This window comes from Tyto alba, unplaced genomic scaffold (assembly GCF_018691265.1).
Source record: "Tyto alba isolate M040663 unplaced genomic scaffold, T.alba_DEE_v4.0 Super-Scaffold_13, whole genome shotgun sequence".
NCBI classification, from domain to species: domain Eukaryota; kingdom Metazoa; phylum Chordata; class Aves; order Strigiformes; family Tytonidae; genus Tyto; species Tyto alba.
Genome location: NW_024881275.1, coordinates 25,378,559 through 25,402,565, shown reverse-complemented (window position 1 = coordinate 25,402,565; position 24,007 = coordinate 25,378,559). Strand labels below are relative to the sequence as shown.

General features: G+C 37.3%; 1 protein-coding gene across 5 annotated transcripts in view; it reads left to right on the top strand.

Annotated features, from left to right (window-relative positions):
• The window catches only part of FER (FER tyrosine kinase), a 196,971-nt gene that overhangs the window by 145,758 nt on the left and 27,206 nt on the right, over positions 1-24,007 (top strand). The gene's annotated exons all lie outside the window — the stretch shown is intronic.

Below are 24,007 nucleotides of genomic sequence, written 5' to 3'. Positions count from 1 at the left end.
TAAAGGGAGAAAAACTAGAGTTCTGTATATTAAAACACTAATTGCCTGGACTGCTTTCTCTAAAGTATACAAGATTATCAGGCATTACGCTCTTGGGGTTACCTTATTTCTGTTCCTACCATTCCTTTTTGTTGTTTCTTCTCCAGTTTAACTCGGCTGTGGCACTGCTTATACTCAGTTTGTATCAAAGGGGATGTACTTAATTTCCACCTATTTTTGTCTCAGACTATTGCAGTGTATACGCTGCAACAATAATATGGCTGAAATATGAGACATAAATGTGACTAATCTACTTTACAGAAAAATTACAAAGAACGAGTTTCATTTGTAATATTGATGACTTCTGCTTTTCATTGTAGAACATTTGTAGCTGAACTGTGTGCCACTTCACTTACATAATCAGCCTGGTTCATATTTAGCACCATTCTGACGAATGCTGTTATTGGAGACCTGAGTGGCATTTCTTTTAGATTTTTATCAACAGTGAATTGTTCAGTTGCAATTGTGCAGGTCAAGAATTAGATTTATCTTTAAAAACAGTCTTCCAAAGAGAGTAAGCTCGAAGCCTATTTATAAAATCTTACAGCATTATTGTAAGTGTCATTTATATATTTTTTGCTCTTTTTTTGTGTTTGACTTGATTTAAGGGACCATAAGTAGAACAGTAATCTTATGCTGTTTCCAAAATTTAGAAGATTATTCTGAAACACAAGTTAATTGAAACAGTTCTTCAAGATCATGATATATAAGCAACACTGAAAGAAAAAAAACCTTAACTCACTATATAAAACTATGGAATATTTCTTCTGGGAATTCCCAGAAAAGTGTTGTAAGCACCCTGGGGAAAATTAGGATTAAGGTCCCAGGGTTCTGTCATGGTAGAATGTGTTTCAGCCTGGCTCTGTTTGCAAAGAAAATAATGGCATAAAAATAACAGCAAATAACAGCGTTAGTCATTTACACTAGCCTCATAAATGCTCTAGTGCTTAATAATTTCTGTAACTGTCAGATCAATGTTAAATTGGAAGTGCCTGTTTAGAACTCATGTGTTCTTAGAAAATAAAAGCAAGGAGAAAAGTAATAGCTGAATAACTAGAATTTATTAGAATTGTATTGTGTAATATCTTAGTTGGCAATTGCAGTTACTGAAAAGAGTACAGTATTTATTCATTAAATGATAGTGTGATGATTTTAGAAACAATTATTTTTGGAGAAGTGCTATCCACACTTCCCCCCTTTTTTTTATTTTTAACCTGTGGAAGAAGTATATCCCTGCTTATCTATGTGGATTAGTACTGTTCTAACTACTACAGGTAACAGTGTGCCTTTAGTGTATCTCTGAAAGATGCACTGACAGCAGTGAATAGGAGGACCTTTCGTTAAGGTGTGTTTACAAAGCTAATAGTGATTCACAGAACATATTTCAGAGCAAAGACACATGTAGGAGTGTCTTACCATATGACGATTTCATTGTTCAATTGTTTCCAGCTAGAACTCCAGAACCCCACTGGAGTTTCAAACCCTCCTTACCCGAGCACTAAAGGTACAGAGCTGTGTGACTGCATGGTCTGTACAAGGAATCTGGGAACCCTTGCTTCTTCCTTTTTAAGTCAGATAAGTCAAATTAATCATGGGTAAATTTAATGTTGAGAGCATGTAGATTAGAGTGGAACACTTTAATTCATAGTAGGAAGAAGATTTAGCAGTATGTAAAAAGAGTAGTAATTTTTTGAAAGAACAATAAACTTGTTCTTTTTTGTCAGAAACTTTGTGAACTGAAAGTGGTTCTCGGGTAAAAAAGAGGTAAGAAAATTAACAAGAGAGAAAATGGACTAAGCAGTGGAATTATTTTTATTTTATTTAAAAATCCATAGGCTTTGATTGCTATTACTTAAGAAGGATCACTAATACATAATTAGAAATAGGTTCTATTATGTATGTTGCAGTAAAACAAAATCATTTTGCTTCATGCTGTTGTTTTAAAGGTTTACTCAGAATCCTCACATGTTTTTGTAGTAGTTTAGGTGACCATAATTTAGTACCATATACATTTAACTTGCTGGTAGTGTGAAACTAAAGGCTGCTCAGCAGTTTACTAAAGTTCTTTTTAGTGCCATTTTATAGTTGTAGCTGTAGTAGCTATACTTAGCCTTTATAGTTTAAAATTCTACCTAAATCTGTGCTGGCTTTCTGAAATTGCTGTTTGAATCATACTTTGTCTTAGCCTTTCAGTAGTGGGGCCAATGCAGCAGATAATCTGCTCTTTGTTTTCTGTTTTTGTGTGTGCTGTGGTGTTTCAGTAGGTGGAAATACAAAGTTAAAATTTGTCAGACTTAGAATGCTTGATGCATGTGAATGATTATTTGATCTGCATTTTCATCTCCTCTAGCATCCAGATATCTCTTGTTCTTTGCTCTCTTTATTCTCTTTAAAGAGCAGAAATAAGTGGGCTTAAATGAAAAAAACAAAACAAAACAAAACAAAAACAACAAAAAAACAAGAAAAAAAAACCAACCAAAACACAAAGCTGCATGAAAATATGTTATTAAAAGAAATAAAAAGAGTGGTTAAACATATAAAGAATAAAGAAGAATTATTTCTTGCTTTTCATTTTTACCATATGCTATTGTTTAGATCCATTTTTTCTGTTAATTAGAAACAGAAGGTAGGATGGAGATGTGATAATTTCAGTTAGTTCAATAAGCATTTATGAGTGGTCGTCTTTTCCATTATTTGATTTGCATGTGATGAATTCATTTTTCCCTAATTCATGTTTAGTTTCCAAACCAATCCTGTGGAAGTATAGGAGAGAAGTTTCAACTACCCAATTCAGATAATTTGGACATACCTGTTGTTCATTTTCCCTTCTCTTTACTGCCATGATTTTGTAATGAAAATAATTCAAATTGTGTTAGAATTCAATTGGAAAAAGTATTTTAATATGAAAATAAACAATTATCTGTAGCATTTCCTCTGTTTTTACCATTTGATAGTGCAACCTTTCAAAATCAAAGACAGTTAGGCCTTGAAAATATTTCTGTATGGAAAATCTGCATGGAAAATGTTTGGCTTTATCTACAGGTAATACAGATATATAATTCTAACCCATAGTCGCAGAAGTATGTTATTTTCAGTCAGCTACTGTGCTTCTTGATAGTGTTCTACACACAGTTTCATTGCTTTACTGGAGAAGTAGATAGATTTTTACCTTGTTTAAAAGCTTTTACATACACATTAAGAACCAGTTTATGTATTAAAATAATTTGATGTGAACGTCATGAGGTTCAACAAGGAAAATTGCAAGGTCCTACACCAGTGTCAGAGCAATGCCCAGTATCAATACAGACCAGGGGATGAGTGGATTGCGAGCAGCCCTGCAGAGAAGGACTTAGATAGCGATCCTGGTGGATGAAAAATTGGACATGAGCTGGAAACATATGCTCACAGCCCAGAAAGTCAACTGTTCCCCAGGCTGCATAAAAAGAGGTATGGCTAGTAGGTCAAGGGAGGGGATTCTTCCCCTCTGCTCCACTCTTGGAAAACTCCACCTTGAGTATTGCATCCAGCTCTGGGTTCCACAGCACAAGAAAGGCATGGATCTGTTGGAGCAAGTCCAGAGACGTGAAGATGGTCAGAGGGCTGGAAACCTCTGCTATAAAGAAAGACTGAGAGCACTGAGGTTGTTCAGCCTGGAGAAGAGAAGGCTCAGGGAAGATCTTATTATGGTCTTTCACTATATAAAGGGCACTTAACAAGAAAGACAAAGAAAGACATTTTTTCCTGTAGTGACAAGTAGTGACAGGACAAGGGGCAACTGTTTTAAACTGAAGGAGGCTTGTACTGAACATAAAGAAGGCATCTTTTATAGTGAAAGTGGTTAGACCCTGAACAGGTTGCCCAGAGAAGGTGTGGGTGCCCCATCTTTGAAAGCGTTTTAAGCAACCTGATCTAGTTGAAGATGTCCCTGCTTATTGCAGCAGGGTTGGACTTTGATGATCTTTGAAGGTCCCTTCAAACCCTAACCGTTCTGTGATTAAACAAATTTAAAGATAATAAAAGTCAGAATCTTGAAAGTGATCAATTAATAAACATTCCCAGTGTCAGTTTTTCACTAAAGTTACCAGCGGTAGTCTTCAACTATGCATCTGTCAAGCATAGTGTAAAGTTTGTATTCAATTCAAATGACTTATTTTCAATATATGTACTATGTGTGTGGGCAGATATGGACTAACTGCATTCAAGACATATTAGTCAAGTTTTCCTTTCAGCCAATTCACTTATGTTCTAGAAGTCTACCATATTCTGAATGAAATAAGATGTGGTAAGATGATAATGTTCTGTGGTCCAGTTCTTCCATTTTTACTCATACTACTACTGCTTCTTTTTACCTTAATTTTCTAGCCCTTAAAAACCCTACATTAAATTAAGTGGCTGGTTTAGCTTCATGCTATGAAATCCTGGCTCTGAGGATGTTTATTCAAGATTGCTATAGTTTTCATTAGCTATGTACCATTTATATTAACTACATATAATTTACTAGAAAAATATTTGCTTCCCCGTTACTAATCTAGTTCACTTAGTCTACTGTGTTCCCAGAACTTTTTTTTCTTCTTCAGTCTGGTAACTACTGGCGTAAAGAATTTTGAAAAGAGATGTCAGAACTCTTCCATAACCATGAATACCTTAAGAACTATACTAAATAGTTAAGTTAGCCTTTTCTTTTTTGTGACTCTTACATTTCTTCCTGGGAAAATAGTCCAGCTACCACAAAAATGATGAAAAGTGATCCTTAACATAGCTGCTGTTTCAGTTTATTGTGTCAGAAGTGATTCAAGTCCTCTGGGAGCAGGAGTGTGATAGTTTAACTCCAAAACTGAGCAGGTCTCCTTCCTAAGGAGAGAGAATAACCTGCCTGCTTGACTTCTCTACCTAAATCCAGTGGAAAAGAGGAGCTAAATATTTGTATGTGCCTGCTTTTGGCTGGCTCCAAGCAATTTAGTGCACATTGGAATGGTTGCTTTGGTTCTGTTCCAAAGTAGCTTATTCTCCTTGAGCACAACATGTTTCTCTGAAAACTTAATTTCCTTCTGGTCAGCTGCAATACCCAAGACCTTTATTGTATTTTCTGTAATTTTCTGAGCTAGTCATGACTTTACAAAGAAAGACTTCTGGTCGAATGAGTTTGTTTTTCTGTAAACTAGACGGGACTCTGAGGTTTATTGTGCAAGCATTAATTTGCCATTATTAGTTAACTTTTTATGATCCATTCAGAACTGCATGTATAAAATTAAGTCATGATGCAAGATTTCATTTCTATAGCTTTCTTTCGTAGAAAATATTTAATAATTTATTACTGAATCAAAAATTTCTGTACAGCTGTGTTAATAACAGTAATTGATCATGCTTCAGAGAATAAGTCTTTCAGAGAATTATTGTCAGTAGTACAGTTGAAAGACCACATAAATGTAATGAGTAATCGTAATTTTAAGGCTTATTTATAAGATGATGTCTCTGCTTTGTATAAAATCAAAGCATGTTTTTCACAGTATGAAAATTAGAAATATTTCCATTCTATTTGAAGTTGAAACCACAAATGAGAACTTTGAAGAACTGTTACTTTCTGTAGGCCACTTGATGTAGGTATGTTGTTAGAGTTAAAAAACAAACAAACAAACAAAAAACAAACAAAAAAAACACACCAAAATTTATTCTGTCATATCTATAAAAATAGTTTTTAGCCAAACTTTTAATTTGATTGGCACATTACGGTACAATGTATTGAGCTTTTATTTCTTAATATGGATTTTCTTTATGCAACCTTCCATGTTGCCTCTTAACAAGTAAGCTTTTTTGTACTAAAACCAGTATTTTCATAGACTTTCTTAGATTATCAAGATACTGTACAATTACAGCGTTGTGTGTTTTACACAAATTTTTGATTATTTTTCATTTGGTCTACTGGTCATAAGAAGTACTAATGGAAGAACAGTTACCAATGCTTGGCTTTTATTTGGACAAATGATCCAGATTGCAAGTATACAAGAAGATTGGTGAAGCCTTTCTTTTCCCAGCTCTGTTGTGGCTAGCTGAGGATCTCTCTGCTAACTCTTTCCAAAAAATGTAAGTTCAAAGGGCAGGTCTTGGGAGTCCTAGCTGTTGCTAAGCAAATTAAGGCAGTGTTGACTGTTGCCGAAACAGTGGTGCTGATCCCCTTGTAGTGCAAGAAGGGAATGTTGCACCCGGTTTAAGGCTGTGGTGTTTGCTGACACTCTGCTAGTGCTGTACTAAGGCACTTGGAGTCTTCAGCCTGACTCTGCACTCCCAGGGTGCGATGCTGCTGAGGCAGTCAGTCTGCACAAGATCCTTTTTTCATCAGTGACTATTAAAACTGCATGGCAGACCATAACATTTATTAATACAAATGTGTCAGTGCTTTCAAATGCTCCAGGAAATTATTTTTCATAGTTTTCACACTACTGTGTTTCTGCAAAATGTGGTATTTCCAATCCTAAAGTAACTAATACACTGCTCTTCAACTGCTGTCATCTAGGAGAGACATGGTTCACTCTGCTTGCCATGTAGGAATAGATTAGAGTGTTATATACCATGTTTCAGCTTTTAAAAACAGATTTTCAAAGGTTTCAGAGTGGTTTCTTCTACAGTTTTATCACCTCCCTTGTCACACTGGTAAACATGGCTTGATCCCATAGAAATGCAGTTACAATTAAAGTTAAATCTGTTCTGAATTGGTACTTCTGGTTCTCTGAAATCTTGTTTGAGCAACATGATTATTTCTTTCTCTAATGAGCTTGTATGATTCTGATTTGAAAGTATTAAGGAAAAAAACAGGGAGAACGTAAGTATCCAAAGCCATTAAATTAAATATTACAAATATTGTATACTTAAAACTCATTTTAATAAATTAGAGATTATTGAATTCTAAGTATGCTGTAATATAAGTGGATTTGAACTATGATGAAGAGCTTCTTGTGAATAAAAATTGAGTTTCATTCTAATCTATTACCTGTTATTGAATTCTGGCATGGCTGAATAACAAACAATTTAAAAAGGGAAAGGAATAGAGTTTTGCCTTCCAGACTCTGTATTTTTTGTAGAGGTTGATACTGCTTCACCTTGTGTGCTTTATTTGATGTTCACCCCAACCTCCATTAAAAGGTAGTTAGCTATCTCAGATTTAGCTTTGCTGCAGAAGGCTTGTAATTAGAGTAAAAGACACATGGATTTGTGTGATCAGAGTATGATACAAGAAATAACTGATTTTTTTTTTTTCTGTAAATCTCAATTTATCATGTTATCTCAATAAGACAATACCATCTTTCATATGTTTCTGAATTAGGACTGTTGTGGTTTGAGCCCAGAGGGCAACTGTGCACCATGCAGCCCTTCACTCACCCCTTCCCCTCTCATGAATGGGAAGGAGAAAATGAAGCAAAATGTCTCAGGAATCCTGATAAGGTCAGGGAGGGGTGGCTCACCCATTACAGTCATGGGCAAAAGACAGACTCCTTAGGGGAAGAAAAAGAACATCACTTCAATTCAAACGCTAACAAAGACAACACTTAACAGACAAGATGGGACAGTGAGAAGCACCATCACATCCAAAAACTGCCTTCCCCCCACCCCTCCCTTCTTCCCAGGCTCAGCTCTGCTCCTTGTCTCTCTCCCTCCTCCCCCAGCAGTGCAGGGGCAGGGGATGGGGGTTACAGTCAGTTTGCTGATCCTTCCTTCTCGGGAGGTGGGGTGAACGCCGCACATCCCTCCCCTGCTCCCCGTGGCTCCCCTCTCACTGCAGACAGTTCTCCACGAACCTTCTCCAGCATGAGTCCTCCCCACGGGCCGCAGCTGTTCCCACGCTGCTCCGGCGTGGGTCCCCCCCGCGTGCTGCAGCCCTCCCAGCACCGAACCACAGCAGTGGGTACCAATTCCCTCCTTATGGTCCTGGCCTACTTTTAAGCACAGCCGCCTGTCCTGGCGTGGGCTCCCCCTCAGGCTTCAGGCCGGCCTCTGCTCCACCACAGCCCTCCATGGGTGTCAGGGGGGCGGCCCGGCCGTCTCACCGCGGGATGCGGGGTCTCTGCTCCGCCGCACCTCCCATCACTTCCTTCTCCTCCCTTCCACTGACCCGGGTGTTCGTTCTCCTCACAAGTCTCTAACCCCCTCTCAGGTTCCCCTTCTTAAAAATGTTACTGCAGAGGCACAGCTGATCGGCTCGGCCCCAGCCAGAGGTGGGTCCGACTTGGAGCCGGGGGAGACTTTGAGAAGCTTCTCACAGGGGCCACGGCTGTAGACACCTCCCTTGCTACCAAAAAGACCCGCGCCACAGAAACCCAGCACAATGCTCAATGCAGTCTTGTTACCAGAGACAGCAGTCACAGTATGTAGGAAATACATATATTTGAATTGTGGCTTTTTGGTGTTATTTTGTTACATAAATAACCAGTAGGCTACTCATATGATTAGATTAACTTAATGATTGGCACATTAATGATGGAACTCAAAGTTCTGGTGTCTTTTTTTTGTTGTTGTTGTTGTTAGGAATAACACATTACTTTATTCAGCTGCTATTAGGACAGATTTTGTTTGCCATTGGGAATTTCCAGCACCAATTATCTCTACCATTTCCTACTCTTCTTTTTAAATATTAAATTATAAGGCATCTATTAATACAAGTGCAAAACAAAGTTGTTTAACTGTGGCCATTCTGAGGCTAATATTAATAATTAATGATTCCCAGAGGCCAGTTTAGGATATTAGATTCTTTTTTTTCTCAGTTTGGAATAACAAATTGAAGTTTCTTCACATGAAATAAACAAGAAGAACTTAACTTTTTCTTTCCATGATTGAATTTTCTTGTGATAAGGCAGTTGCAACGTTCCATTTTATTTAATTGAAGTTTGTCTTTCATCTTACATCTAACCAATACACAGTCTGTATATTAGCTGAATGGGATCAGGGGTAATCCAGTATAGTCAACCGAAGATAGTTCTTTATATTAATGTTTTGAACCGTCTGTTAAAGGTTTCAATGAGGTTGATATTTTCATTTTATAGTAAACTTTCCTTAGTGCTCCCTATTCAGCCTGTGCTTGAATATCATCCTTTATGTGTTCCCCATAAAATGGGGAAGATATCCAATTATTTCAGACCTCTGAGATTTCAGCATGTCACATTTCCTAGGATGATGATTTAAAATTTCATGTAGAGTTATTTTGTAGACCTAACTATTAAAAAAAAAGCGCAATGCCCATACTGATAATAAACGATTGTGATGATAGAAATCACCAATAACTGCGAATACAGGGGAAGCTGAATATCTATTCTTTTTCACAATAGCTAGAAATATATAAAAGGTTCCATTTTTTGTTTTCTGTTTTGGTATATCTCAGCATAGTTAACAACTAGAGATTTACTGTTAGATTTACCATTAGAAGATAACTTCCTCATTCTGATCAGCTGACTCTCTGTATCATATTCTTAAGGAACTGTTGTGGTTTGAGCCTGGTCAGCAGCTAAACGCCCCGCAGCCGCTCACCCACCCTCCCCCCACTTGGGAATGGGGAGGGAATCGGAGGGGCAAAGGGAGACTCACGGGTTGAGATAAAAACAGTTTAATAACAGTGACAGAACAATACACTGACAGCAGTATCAGCAGGTAATATACCATACAGCTGCTCACCACCCACCGACCGACACCCGCCTGCACCTGGCCGGCAATCCCCAACACCAAGGCCCCACAACCACACTCCCAGAAGTGAGAGCCCCTCCCAGCCCACTCCTGCCTTAATATAGTGAGCGCAATGTCACGTGACATGGACTATCGGCCAATCGGGGCCCAGCCCTCCAGCTGTGCTCCCCCCGCCCCCGCACACCGGTGAGGGCACTGGGACCTGGGGAGCCCCTGGGGTCTCAGGGTGCTGCAGCTCCTCCCGCTGCCAGACCAACGGGAACTCTAGGCCAGCCCCAACCAGGACAGGAACCATGAGTGTTTCATGTATTTATGTATAACTTACCTGTAACGTGAGACCTTAATTTAACACTTGCAGATTTTGTGCTTCTGAAAGAAGCTAATATAGCAGCCCTGGTGAATTAAATCCTTTAACTGGGGATGAGAGCAGAACAAGGATTCCATTCAGACTGCACCTGCCAGCCCACTCCAACTGATGTCTTGTCCTGTCCTGTCAAAGATTTCCTTAGATCTCAGGGCTTCCATTGCTACTAGACTTTCTTGGCCTCTCTGATCTGTCTTTTCATTAAAGAAATCATAATATATTGTTTGCCATGTGGACAGTGGAAATGACACTCACTAGATTTACGTTGGATGGAAGTTATTGTATACTGCTTAACTGGGAACATTCTTTTCCCTCCTTCTGAACTGGTCTGCATTGAAATGAATGACCTTCCAGAAGTGGTATCTGTGGCTGAAAACACTTATTTTTTAACCTGCCGAAACCCATTCTTATTCTCTTGAAAGTTCATGGTACTAACTCAGGTTTTGTTTTTGGAGTGAGGCGGCAGGTCATAGCTTGAGTTTTCCATTCAGTGCATTCATGGGCACACTGCCAGACCAAAATTTACCTAATATAACTTGATATGATTAATGAAAATATGAATAATAATATTGAATTAGTAACGTAAGTTAGCATGGTATCCAAGTTCATTTGTAAATTAAATATTTTGCAATATTAACTAATTACATCAATATAATCCACATCCTTGTTCCAATGAAATGGTCAGCTTTCCTTGTTCAGGGATCTCAATCCCTGAATGGTAATGTGCCTAAAAATCACTGATATATAACCAGAATATTTGGGGAGAGGGAGCTGTAGGAGTAGTTTACAGATAGAAGATGATGATAACTCTCGAGGCATTTGGCCGGTCATTTGTGGGAAGGAGTGAGGCTGAGAGTGGAGCTGGATTCCTGGGCACTCAGAATGGGAAGATGATTTGGCATCATGAAATGAGAAATCCCTGCTAAGGAGTATACATTGTATACAAATATAAAAGGAAGGAAATGTGCCATTTTTATGAGAATATTTCATAAGAAAATTAGTCTAAGCCCACTTTTGAAAGTTCCTTTACTTTCGGATGGCCCAGGGTTTCTTGTTTTCATTTCCTTCCAGGTTATACTGCCTAATTGGCTAAGAAGTAAATGAGAAAAAAAAAATGCAAAAGGAAAATTTGTTAGGGAGGAAATATTATTTGTTCTTACTACAGAACAGCACAACTCTTGTACTAGGTAGCTGGTATTTCTGCTCTTAAAAGTTTGAGTGAGTAACAATTAATTTTGAGTGAGTAACAGTTAATCTGTTCCCAGAAACATAGATAATGGTCTGGTCTTTCTGCCATGCTGAACTCATGTTTGGTCCTAAGGGTCATCAGAAGGTCCAAAAGGACAACACAAAGTATGTGTTCAGAATACTGTGAGATACTGTAGTGAAATACTGTATATGATTCATATAGTTATGTGATCTGTTCTTTTAGAAGTGTATCTATTTTATTGTTGTGAAACAGCTGTTACTGTTCTGTGTAAAACTGAAATAAAGTTCTTGCATTAGAAAACTTACTGTTTTATAGATAGTAGGGAGAAAAGTGTCAAAATTAATTATAGAAAGAATGATATTTATTGTAAGAAATCAGAAGAAATTGTTAAGTTATAAACAATTCATAAGACAGTTTAGAGTAGGTTTAGGTTTTTTTCTTGTTACAGAAGATGCATATTATGAAAAATACTAATTTTTTTGCTTTTGTGGAGTTGAGACAGTGTATCTTTTTCTCATGAGATATCCCTGATGCAGAAAATGCTCTCTTTAAAAATGAGTAAGCTTTTCTAGAAATAAAGCAAATGGGTTTGAAATAAATGTAAACAAATTTTCCTAAGACTTCCTCATTCTATTTAACAAGCTGTAGCATTTTGAGTGTTATGGTATTGTGATAGGGTTGTTTTTATTTAACTTCAGTACCATTTTCTTGTTGATAAATATTAGGAATTTGTGAGTATTATTCAGACAAAATAATTCTAATAACATCTTTTTAGAATAATAAATCTACTCACTGCATGAGTGACACGTTCTCACTAATTCAGAAGTGAAAACTAAAAAATTAGAGTATAGGATATTGAGACTAAGATAAAAATAATATATATACAGCTAGTATTAATGAAAGCTATTGTGGTGATGATAAAGTCATATAGCTTTCCTACATAAATAAATAATATTCTGTCTACTCTCAGTCCTGTTACAGTAGAGAATAATGGATGAAATTTAATTACTTTCTATGGTAAATGTAAAAAATTTAGTGATGTCTACTGTTTAGAGAAATAACAAGCCTTAAGTTTACAGTCTGTGAATTTCTGTCCTGTGTTACACAAGCTCAGTAAAAGTATGTACTCTGGAACTATTGTCAAAGGACATACCTATATACATTATGTAGAAGCAAGTACAGAAAATAGAATATTATACTTTTGATATGTGTGCAACGCTAATTAGGTTGCTATCATCTACAACATCTAGACATTTCTACATCATATCTTCATTTTAGTTTCAGGGGATTAATTTTTAACAGTTCCATATTCTCTTAGCTTTCATTACTCTCAACAAAAATTTTAATTTCTGTGACTTACTATTGACTTTTTAAGAGGTAGAAGAAGAACTTCCAGTATGCCATCAGATATGTTTCTCCAAATTTTGCTAGTTTGTGCAGACTAGTTTATTTGAGTAGAAAAGACATACTTTCAGAATAAATTTGAAATCCCCTAATGTCTTCCAGAGAGGAAAAATGCAGCCTAAAGTTGAACAATGTAAACATTTACATACTCCTTCAGGAATAGCTCCATTATCCACTTTCTTGAAGTATCTATTATTCCTTAAACAGTGTTTTTTGAATGGAGTTGAAAGTGAAGTTTACAGAACATTGTAGCTTTAGTAATAATAAGCAGGAGAAAATGGTAAGGTGTGAATCTGAAGGTATCGAGACATATCAAGGGAAATCATTATTCATCCGAAGGTCCTAACCTCCCACTGAAATTCAGTAATAAATGAAAAGCTGCAACTTTTTTTCAGCCAGGTGAACTTTTGTTCTGTGAATTAGAAGTAAATTAACTTGCTGTTACCACTGGCTATCTGGTTATTTAAAATAAAATAATTGTTTGCTTGCCATCTTTGAAGTAAGAATTTTACTATTAAACATTAGTGAAAAAAGAACTGGCCCCACAGAGTGAAGCCAAAGCATGCTTTCATGTCCACCATTGTCTTTTCTTTAGGGTGTAGAACTGTTCCTGTTTTATTTCTTATAGCAGAAAATTCTAATTAGTATTTCTAGGAAAGGAAATATATGTTGCACTAAGATATAATGTATTGGTTCATTATTTTATTGGCTTCCTGGTACTGATTCCTGACATTACAAATAAGAATATACCCCACTTGTCTCAGACAGGAAACTACTTTAATGTAATAAAAAATTCTTAGTCTGTATGTCAATGGTAATGATTAGTAAATTCCCAAATTGCTTTCCTGAGGAAAATAAACATACTTTTTTTTACTAATTTTTGTACACACACACACATATATATATATTTATATATGCATACTAGGTTACACCTGTTTTGTGGATTTGACAAAATGTTTATCCAGTATTTTTTTTAGATATTATTAGTGATGATATACCTTCACTAGTGTAATTCTTCCAAGTGCCTCGGGAGGTTTTTCAGAAGTGCCTCCAAGCTTTACATTGCTGTGGTTTTATCACTGAAGTATTACATTTAGTGTGGGTGTATGTCTGTGTACAGAGTGAAAAACAGATGAAGGAAGAATTTAAAATGGGTTTTAGTGTGCCTTCATGAAATAAGTTAAAGTTTTTTCAATTGAAAAACATTATGTTCTAGAAATATATTACTTCTGCATGATCATAGATGCCATATAGTTCTACATATGAAATAATGAAGAAGATACTGTTTTCCAGCTTGTTGTTTATCTTTTTTTTGACGATCAAGACATTTTTCTCATAAACCTGAGAGAAACTTAGGTGAAGTTATGCATGTTCAGATCTGTTCAAAGGTAAATTGAGTTCCAATAGGTACTACTCACAAAAAGATTCTGAACAAATTTAAGGCATCTTAAAGGAATCACAGTTGCTGAGATTGAGTAAAATAAAACATACAGTAATCTAAGTTCATGTTACATTCTCTCACTTTTTGTCATTGCTCTGCAGTTCTCAGCCTCTTTCTATCTCCTTTGGCAGAATTATGGTGCAGAGATATGCTTTTATGAAACATTTTTATATCACCAGGTGTATTGATTGAAAGAGGGACTTAATCTTTGTCAGAGGCTATTTCAAAATCCCATATGCAAGGCAGTAGGCAGTGAAGAAAGCTTTATCGTCATGTTAACTGATTTGGAAGACTGAGGGAGATCATCAAGGTACATGGAGCTGTAAGAATTATTGAATCAATGTTACAGTATTTTGTTGTTCACAGATTTAAGCTGAGTCACTCATACCTGACAGAAAAAGCTCCTGGCAAAGCTGGCTATCAGGTACTTCATCAAATCTCATGAGATCTGAGAAATAAAAATAAAGCAGTGAAATAAGGGCCACGTCCCAGTTTAAAAAAAAAAAAAAAAAAAAAAAAAGAAGAAGAAAAACCAAACAAAAGCAAACAAACAAACAAACACAAAAAAAAAACCACAAAAACCAAAACTGTATATAGGAGATAGGAAGGCAGAATAAGTAAAAATACTTTATTTGAAGGGCTTCCTGCTTTTCGAGTAATTCCTGGGCAGGATTTTGGAGATTGTGTATGATCCAAGTATGATGAGTAAGCTTATAAATGCTTAAACAAGGAGTATTTAAACTTATCTGCTATGAATATTACATCTTAATAGAAGTTTATAAACATCTCCATTCCCATTCATTAACAAATGAATTGACTGTTCTCCCTATTTGGTATCATAGACTTTCCTGACTTCTGTCGTGGTTTAGGCCTGGTTGGCAGCCAACCACAATGCAGCAGCTGGTCACCCTCCCTTTCCCCTCCCCACCTGGGAATGGGGGAGGGGATTAGAGGGGTGAAGGGAGGCTCGTAGGCTGAGATAGGAACAGGTTAATAATGGCAATAAAATGAGAACAATGACGATGATGGGGGGAAAACAAAAAGAAATATATAAATAGGCACTGTACAGCGTAATTGCTCACCACCCGCTGACCGATCCCCAGCCCGTTCCCAGCCAGCGACCCTGAGATACCAAGATCCCGCAATCACAATCCCGGAAGCGAGAGAGAGAGAGCCCCTTCCCGACCACCCCTCCTCTATACAGTGAGCATGACGTGCCATGATATGGAATATTTCAGTGGCCAGTTTGGGTCGGGGGCTCTGTCCGTGCTCCCTCCCTGCTCCCTGTGCCCTTGCGCACGGGCAGGACATGGGGAGTCGGAGAGTCCTTGGAGTCTCGGTAGCAGCTGAAAACACCAGTGTGCTCTCAGCATTCTTCTCATACCAAACCCAAAGCTAAATCCAAAACACATCACTCATCTAGTCCCTGAAAAGGAATATTAACTCTATTTCAGCCCAAACCAAGAAGTTCATTCACTTCCAGGAAGCCACCCTTTTTTTCCCATTACTGTTTCTGCAGACAGTCTTCTCTTTCACATGGTTATCTGGACTAGTTTCTTATCCTTCTTGCAGGGTCATGGATGGAATCATGAAATCCCACTCCCTTTCATATTGCAAATAATCCTTATGGTAGCTAGCATAACTGCTTAAGTAAAAAACTAGTCATAAGTATGAGTTCAATATCTCTATAGCTTGAAATGATTAGGGATTATCATGTTCCTGAATGGAAATTTTGAGTATCATAAACAGATAGCAAAAATGAGACTACGGGATCTCCCATGTTGCTATTGTCTTATTTTAGCTGAACTCAAGTGTGAAATAATATTACTCTGGTTACAGATATATTTATTTATTCTGATTATTTATTAATGTATTTTAATTTCAAAGGGCTTGTTTACCTTCTGTATATATTATTATTATTCTGTACCACAGCTGAGCTTCAGCTGTAAATTGAAACTAGTTGTTTATAAGTTTGTAAGTAAATAACCATCCTTCCTACCACAAGGGAGCATTGTAACCTTCAAAGAGAGTCAGGCAGACAGAACTCTTAGAAGACTGGAAAAGTTATAAAAGATTTTTCTATGTCAAATAGAAAGACATATTTTTTTCTTAAATGGGCAGTTGTATTTTTTTTTTAACTATTAAGAAGCTATTAAATTGAAGGGCTTCATCTTCCTTTTGGGGAGTATTTTATAGTAAGTGATACAGTGCTTGGTAATCTCTTAGATTTGACAGTGAGCCAGTATTTTCCTATGATAGTTTTAACATATTCTTTAAAACTACACAGTTCACCTCTACTGGAGTTTTGAGCCCCTTGCAGTAGATGTTGTCTAAACCTGGAGCTAGAAGGTAGGACAGTCATCAGACACAATGACATAACTCAAAAATGCTATGAGGAAGAGCAAAACTAATGGGGAGCCTTCTGTGAGTGATGATGGCAGGGTCTCTGTCTGCCACTGTTGTGCTGCTGACATCAGTGGGATAGGGGAAAACACAGAGTGGTGCTCCCTAAAGAAGCCTGCAGTTGAGGAAGCCAAAATTTGTATGATAGCTTTTCTACATGCAGTGTGGGACCATGTTTGGCATGTGAAACCAGACTGCATCTAATCCCAAGTAAACCTCTGTAACTTCATGTAATGGAAATCTGAGGAGACTCAGCACCAGCTACTTCAGTCTGTTTATCTGCTTCTCTTGCACTGAATTATTTGCTAAGGTAGAGGTGTCTGTTGGACACAATTCAAATCCCCATAGAAGTTACCAACTGCAGCTACTGACTTAATATTTAAAAAACACCGTGAAATATTGTTCAAGTATTTCCCCAAAGATTCTGGCCTATATACACAATTTTCATTTCACTGATGAATCACATGCATCTTTTATATTCTGATATGTATATTCAAGACAAAATAATTTCTTATCTTGTATATTGTATCATTGGTATCTCTTCTACAGAACTACTTAAAGAGGTGCAATAGTTACCCACGTACTAGAAATAGGTAGAGAAAAAAAGAATATGCCAGTCTATAAGGGAGCAGAGAGATACACTGAACAGAACACTTCATGCAGCTCTGGACACTGATATTAGAAAGTGGTAAATAAAGTAGTAACTCATAAAAAAGCAAAAGTATAGGCCAAACTGATGGACAGAGAAAGCTGAATAATAAAAATCCAAAGGATAGAAAGTGCTTGTTTGAAATTATCCAGTGAAGGTAAGAAATTGCACTGTGAATATAAGTTAAGAAAGGTAAAATGGACTGATTACTGATTGATCTACTAAAAATATTTTTAAAACAGAAGCTGAATATTTTATCATTTGGAATCCTGATTTGTGTATGTATGGGGGAGAGTGCATAAAGTAAACGTGAGCCAAGCTAGAGAAAACTAGCATTTATATTTGGAGAATGTGTTTCTCTTCTTATGATGATAGTTGCCATAGTTGCTAGGGTTGCAGCTGACAAATACTATGTGCTTCTAAAAGAAGCTGATATTTTTGTTCATTATGGAAAAAGGGAATTTACTTTGTCCAGCCACAGCTGCTGTTCACCCTTTCCCCTAAACATTTCATGTACTCTAGCTAAACATTTTTCAAAGGAACAGAGGTCCAGGAGAAGCAGGCATATATTTTCACCAGTACTGTGATTGTAAAGTCAAAAAAATGGCTAAAAGGCTAAAATTAAAAAGTAGAAATGCAAGAAATCTGTCTCCAGATCTTTTGATTTGCAGAGTGATCACTGCAGTCAGGGAAGGCTTCCTTTAATGTCAGTAGATAGTGGAAGTGGTCCCCGGCTTTCCATCTGGACACCACCACGGGACTATAAGTTTAAAAAACATGGAAGAAAAGATAATTAAAATATTGTAAATTCTACCATGGAAAGGAACTCTCAGTACTCTAACAGTCATCTAGGTCACTCTGATAAATGCCCAGTTTCTGTAGTGAGAACCATCTATGAGAAAATGGAAGTGCTTCATGTGGGCATATAGAACTGTAGGATCAAATGAACTCTCAAAATTTATCAACTATAAATACAATATAATCAAAACCCCAAATATTTACAGAGGAAAAAGTAAATAAAAGGATTTTGAGTGAATACACTACCATGTAAGATACAATAGGCTAAAATTTGATTTCTATTCCCTATTAAAATTACTGTTGTCCTAAACATCACAGGCATTTAACATATTAGATAATTGTTATGGAAGTGTATATGCTTTTGTACATAACAGATGGTTCTGGGATGAATGAAAAGAGGAATTCTTATAGCTTCCTCAGTTTATAAATCAGTTTGATTTTGTTTTGATAGCTGAGGTTTAGAGGTATTTTACACACATACACCCTTCATATTATGTTGAACTGCAATGCTAGCTGACATATTTGCCTCGGTAGTACAAAGGAGATAAACATTTTAAAGTCATGCATGACAAGTTTACCTAGTATTCCTTCCAAATTACCTAATTTATCTTCCTTTTTAGTTTAATATGCGTACCTTTATGAAATCAGTCTTATTCTTCTTACCTTTGAGAAACGGTAGTGAATGTTAGTTCTGTATGTGATTCCACAGTGTCACTAACATACTGCTAAAGCCTATGGAGAAATACTGAAAACATAGATTGTCATTTCCAATTCATACCTCTTCTTATTGTTCTGAATCATTTGATTTGTTATTTCTTTTGTTTCTTACCTTATCGTTTTGTAATAACAATAATGTTCTGGACTTCGTGCTTTTAAGTTGTACTTGCTTAATTTTTATCATTGATGCTGCCCTTTCTTTTATATTCTAGAACTTTTTTTCCATTTTGTTTGGTTTGCTTTCCCTTACTGTGTAAGGCCCAATATCTCTGCTGTTTATATATATAATAATTGTAGGAGATGGTGTTAATGAGCAGGAGAAAGTCATGTTCCCAAGCCAAAGCTATAAATAATTATGATTACCTTTGATGATGCCGTATTACTACAATTACTTTGTCACAGCTAAGATTGCAGACATGCTTAGTTATAACAGTAGGACAAAATATTTCTTACCTCCTTCTGTAAGTCCTCTGTTCAGGAGTATGTAAACTTTTTACATTGGAAAAGAAGTCAGGAGGGCTAAGCCATGCAGAAGAAAGGAACATTTGCCACCAGTAAGAACTGATAGGAAACTACTGCATTGCTTGGTGAAAGGAGCCATAGCAAACGTGCTTTGGGGGCACTCTGCCCCATCATCCAGATCACTAATGAAGATGTTAAACAGGATCAGACCCAGTATTGACCCTTGGGGTACACTGCTAGTTGCTGGCCTCCAACTAGACTTTGTGCCACTGATCACCTCCCTCTGGAACTTGCCTTTCAAGCAGTTTTCAACACGCCTCACTGTCTGCTCATCCAGTCCATAATTCAACAGTGTCTTCATAAGGATTTTATGGGAGACAGTGTTGAAAGACTTACTGAAGTCCCCTGATCTGTCAGGCCAGTCTCTTCATCAGAGCAGGTGATGAGGTTGGCCAAGCATGACTTGCCCTTAGTGAATTCATGCTGACTACTCCTGATGACTTTCTTGTCCTTCATGTGACCAGAAATCATTTCCAGATTTAGCTGCTCCACAACCTCCCTCTGGGATCAAAGTGAGGCTGACCAGCCTGCAGTTCCCCGGGCCCTCCTTCAAGAGAGGTGTGGCAGTTGCTTTATTCCAGTCTTCACATACTTCTCCCACTCACCATGATGGATGAAAGACTATTGAGAGTGGCCTTGCAGTGACATCAGCCAACTCCCTCAGCACTCATGGGTGCATCCCACCAGGGTCCATGGACTTACCTAAGTCCAGTTTGCTTAAGCATTCCCTGAGCAGATCCTCTTCCACCAAGCGTGAGTCTTTGTTGCTCCAGACTTTCTCCCTGGTCTCTGGGGTCTGGGATTCACGAAAGCTGGTCTTGCTAGGAAACACTGAGCTGAAGACATACATTCTGTCCCATCACCCCAGGACCTTTGTTCATCTCTCATGTTCATCAGTCCTTCACAGCATTGCTGGTGACTCTCTCCCTCCTTCTTTATTCCTAGCTGAAAGCTTTCCTTACCAGGTCAGCCATCCTATTCTCAAACATATCTTTGCCCCATTTAGTGAGGAGGAGCCCATCTCTCCTGAGCAGATGCTGATCTGTAAACATTGTCCCATGGTCACAGAACTCAAAACTCTGTCACCAATACCAGCTTCACAGCCAATTATTGGCCTGTACTATCAGTGCCCTCCTACTCACCCTTTTCCCTCACCAGGATTGAAGACACCACCTGAGTCCCTGTGCCCATGACTTCTGCCCCCAGAGCTCTGTAGTTACTTTTGATGCTCTCCAGGTAGCCTGTAACAGTATTGCTGGTGGTCACATGGAATAACAATGAGGAGTACCAGTCAGAGAGCCTAACAAGCTTTGACAATCCCTCCACAACATTGTGGATCAGGCCCCCAGCAGGCAGCAAACCTCTTGATACGTTAGGTCAGAAAATGGGTGCCTCTGTCCCCCACAGTAGGGAGTTGCCCATTATGATCACTCAACACTTCTTCCTGGTGGTCTTGCATAATTTAGGGTGAGGTGGTCCAAATCATTTACTTGAAGGCACATCTGGCTTAATTTCCAGTTTGAAGGTGGTGACTGCATTTTGTTGTTCTAAGCCCATTAGGGATGGCAGGAGCATCCTGTTTGAGGCAGAATTCATATGCTTCTTCTTCTTCAGAGATTGCCCTTACTTTAATATGAGGGGTAGACTGCATGCATCTCTATTGCAGGTGGACTCTGGGGCTCTTCAAGCTGTTGCATCTCAGAGAAGATCCTGTCTCTCGCCCTTTTAACTTCACTGATGGTGTGTAGCCTGTCCTGTAACTCGAGTTGGTGGCACAGCACTCCTCCAGCAGGACAGAGGGCCGTTGGTCCTGGCACCAGAAGCCCCAGGTGCTCCCTGCAGCCTGGGGCTTGGAGGGCTGCATACACCACCCAAAGCTCTCTGTCTGTGTAGAAACTTTTACTCCAAGCATTAAGATGTCTCTCCTGTCCTATAATATCCATAACCGTCTGAACATGCCCTGTTATTAAATACCTTAGATTAAGATCCAAAATAATTAAAATTAAAACCTCCATCATTCATGGTCCTGTTTCATCACCTCCTTGCAAATAATGCTGTAGGCAACTCGTGATGAGCTCTTGTCACTCTGATCTTCTACAAGGACTGCATATGGGATGGCACACTTTGAAACACTAATTGTCAGTACACACTTGCTGAACTTTCTGTCCCTTATGGTAAGTATTGTATTCAAGTTGACAGTGGAAATTCACAAAATTATAACCACATAGCTCAGCAGCTTTTTTAGAATTGTCTGGAGTTTTTAGTATTTCCACTGAGATTTTATAAATGGCATGCTTTTGGTAGCAGCAAAGTTCACATCAGCTCAGTATTTTCAGTGGAGGGACTGCATTACTGTAAGGATGCAGTGGATACAGGCTTTGATGCAAATAATATAGGCAATGTAGCAGTGATTTAAAATTCTGACACCTGACAGCGTAGGAACTTACCTGTCCCCACCTGGCAACATCTGTAGTAATTTTCTGTACAGAATTGATCAGTTTGTGTCACAAATTGCATTTGAAGTCTTGCCCATTATTAAAATGATTTTAAAAGCTCTTTTCAAAATAGGATGCTCTACAGTTGTCAGTTAATTAGCAGCTAGCAAGCAGTGATTTATTTTATCACAATACCAAAATGCCATCTTAAATTTGCCTACACCAGTTTCTGTGCATGCTAATTTAAAATTTAAAATAAATGTACCATAAAAATAAAGCTTTGAAGAAATTTTGGACCCATAATCTCTTTATGGAGGAAGATTTTATGAGTTTAGCAAATTATTAGCTAAACTTTGGTTACTTTATAACCTTTGTCCACAGAAAATGCTAAAATAAATGTAACATATTAAATAGCAAAGAGGATCCTGTGTACCTACAGCATTGCGCTACAATGGTTTTGTGTGTGGAAATATTTCAGAATAATAGCCAGGTTTAGTAAATCCATAGCTTTGCAATAGTTTTCTAATAGTTTGTTCTATTCCCGTGTTTAGATTAAGCACAGGAAAGTGTTTCCTGCACCTCCAACAAATTTCTGAGTACCCCGAGGACACAGGAACACTCCAGACCCATAGACAATCAACATCATACAAGATTGAGCATGTTTCAAGAGAGACAGATAACAGCCAGAGGCATGTGTGGCTTCTTCTAAATATAGAAGTCTGGATTTTTGAGGGAAAGAACAGTCTTGTAACAGATGACTTCATAAGATAGCATGAAGTTTTAATAGGAGAAAAAGGATAGAGTTCAGAAGGTGATGAACTCAAAGCCCCTGGGCTTATTAACATTTATTCCTTCACTCTTGCCAGCTGTAAAATCTTACCATGATGAATGTGCACATACATGTGAGTTTTTACAGTTTCCAAAAGCTATGGTAGTCCTGTCATGTCTGCTGCCATCAATATGAGACGTAATTATGATCCTTAATCAGCACACTGTTGTCTCACGTTTCTTCCACATTTCCTACTTCTGGTATCCCACACAAATTTTCAAAATCCCAACACTTTCTTCTTCCTTTTTTGGGTAGAAAACCTATTGTAGATTTTAAATACTGTAGATTTTAAGGTTCAAATTATTTCCTAACTTCTTAATATACAGAAAATTCATAGATCATCTTATTCCTTTCAATTTCTATATATAATTTTCTACAATCTATTAGCCACGAAAAATTTTTTATGTATTTCTGTAAGCTAACTACAACTCTTACTTAGCTGTCTAGAACAATCAGTAGATTATTATTCATTTTCATTTTCATTCATCTTTACTTTAGATTCTTTCATGACAGTTACAAAGCAGACTATTTTTAGAATACTAATATATCCTAACACGCTAGTAATCATCTGTGGATAATCTTTGATTAAAAGTAGAGAGATACTGTAATGTATGAATTACAAAATGTTTTTTACTCTGATTACAAAACTACGAAATAATGAACTATTATTATGTATCTTTGTCAATCTGGTTTCTGTTGCTAAGAATGCTTAGCTAGCATATGCTAACTGTACCATTCACTTAAATTTTCCCCCTTCCAAGTAAAAGCACCCACAGTGCAATAATTGCTTTAAATTGTCATTGATTCTTCTCTCTGTTATTGGTTTTCTTTATGACTTTCTCTTAAAAATTCAAGAGGTTGTTTTTTTTTTTCATATTCTAGACACAAAGCTTAGGACTATAACATAACCCTTATTTGATTCTACTACATCTCTGCCCTGTCTTTTTCTCCTGAGTTGTAATCAGACTTGATTTACTTGGTTTCTTTCTTATTCCTTCTGTATTATTTTCATGAATATATAGTCTTTTGTACTTTAATTATGCTGGATGCTTCATTTCTTTGTACCCTGATGATTAGGTTTTCATTTTTTAGTTTCATTAAATAAGGTGTCTTGGAATCTAGTGCCTATATAATACTTTATCTACTAAAAAAACATGAACTTTAGTCCATATTTAGGCATTACTTTCAAAATCTTAATACATGCCTATCAGCTGATAGGAGCAGAAGTAGATTTAAGTGATAGGAATGCATTTAGAGCTAACTTGAACTATTCCAGAATACATTATTGGTGTTGTAAAAGCAGTAGTGGCTAAACTTGTTGCCTGCCTCAGCTGAACTTTGATATGCAGCAGCTGTAAGTACTTAATTCTAACCTGGGAAGAGAGATAAAATTTTAAAATATTTCCTCTTTCACTGAAACCTGAAAAGCCCTGAAAATACTATACTATTGTGCTAGTTTGTTTTATTCTAATGAAAAAGGTGGAAAAGACTAACCTGTTTTATAATTATGCTTATGAATTTCTTGGTTCC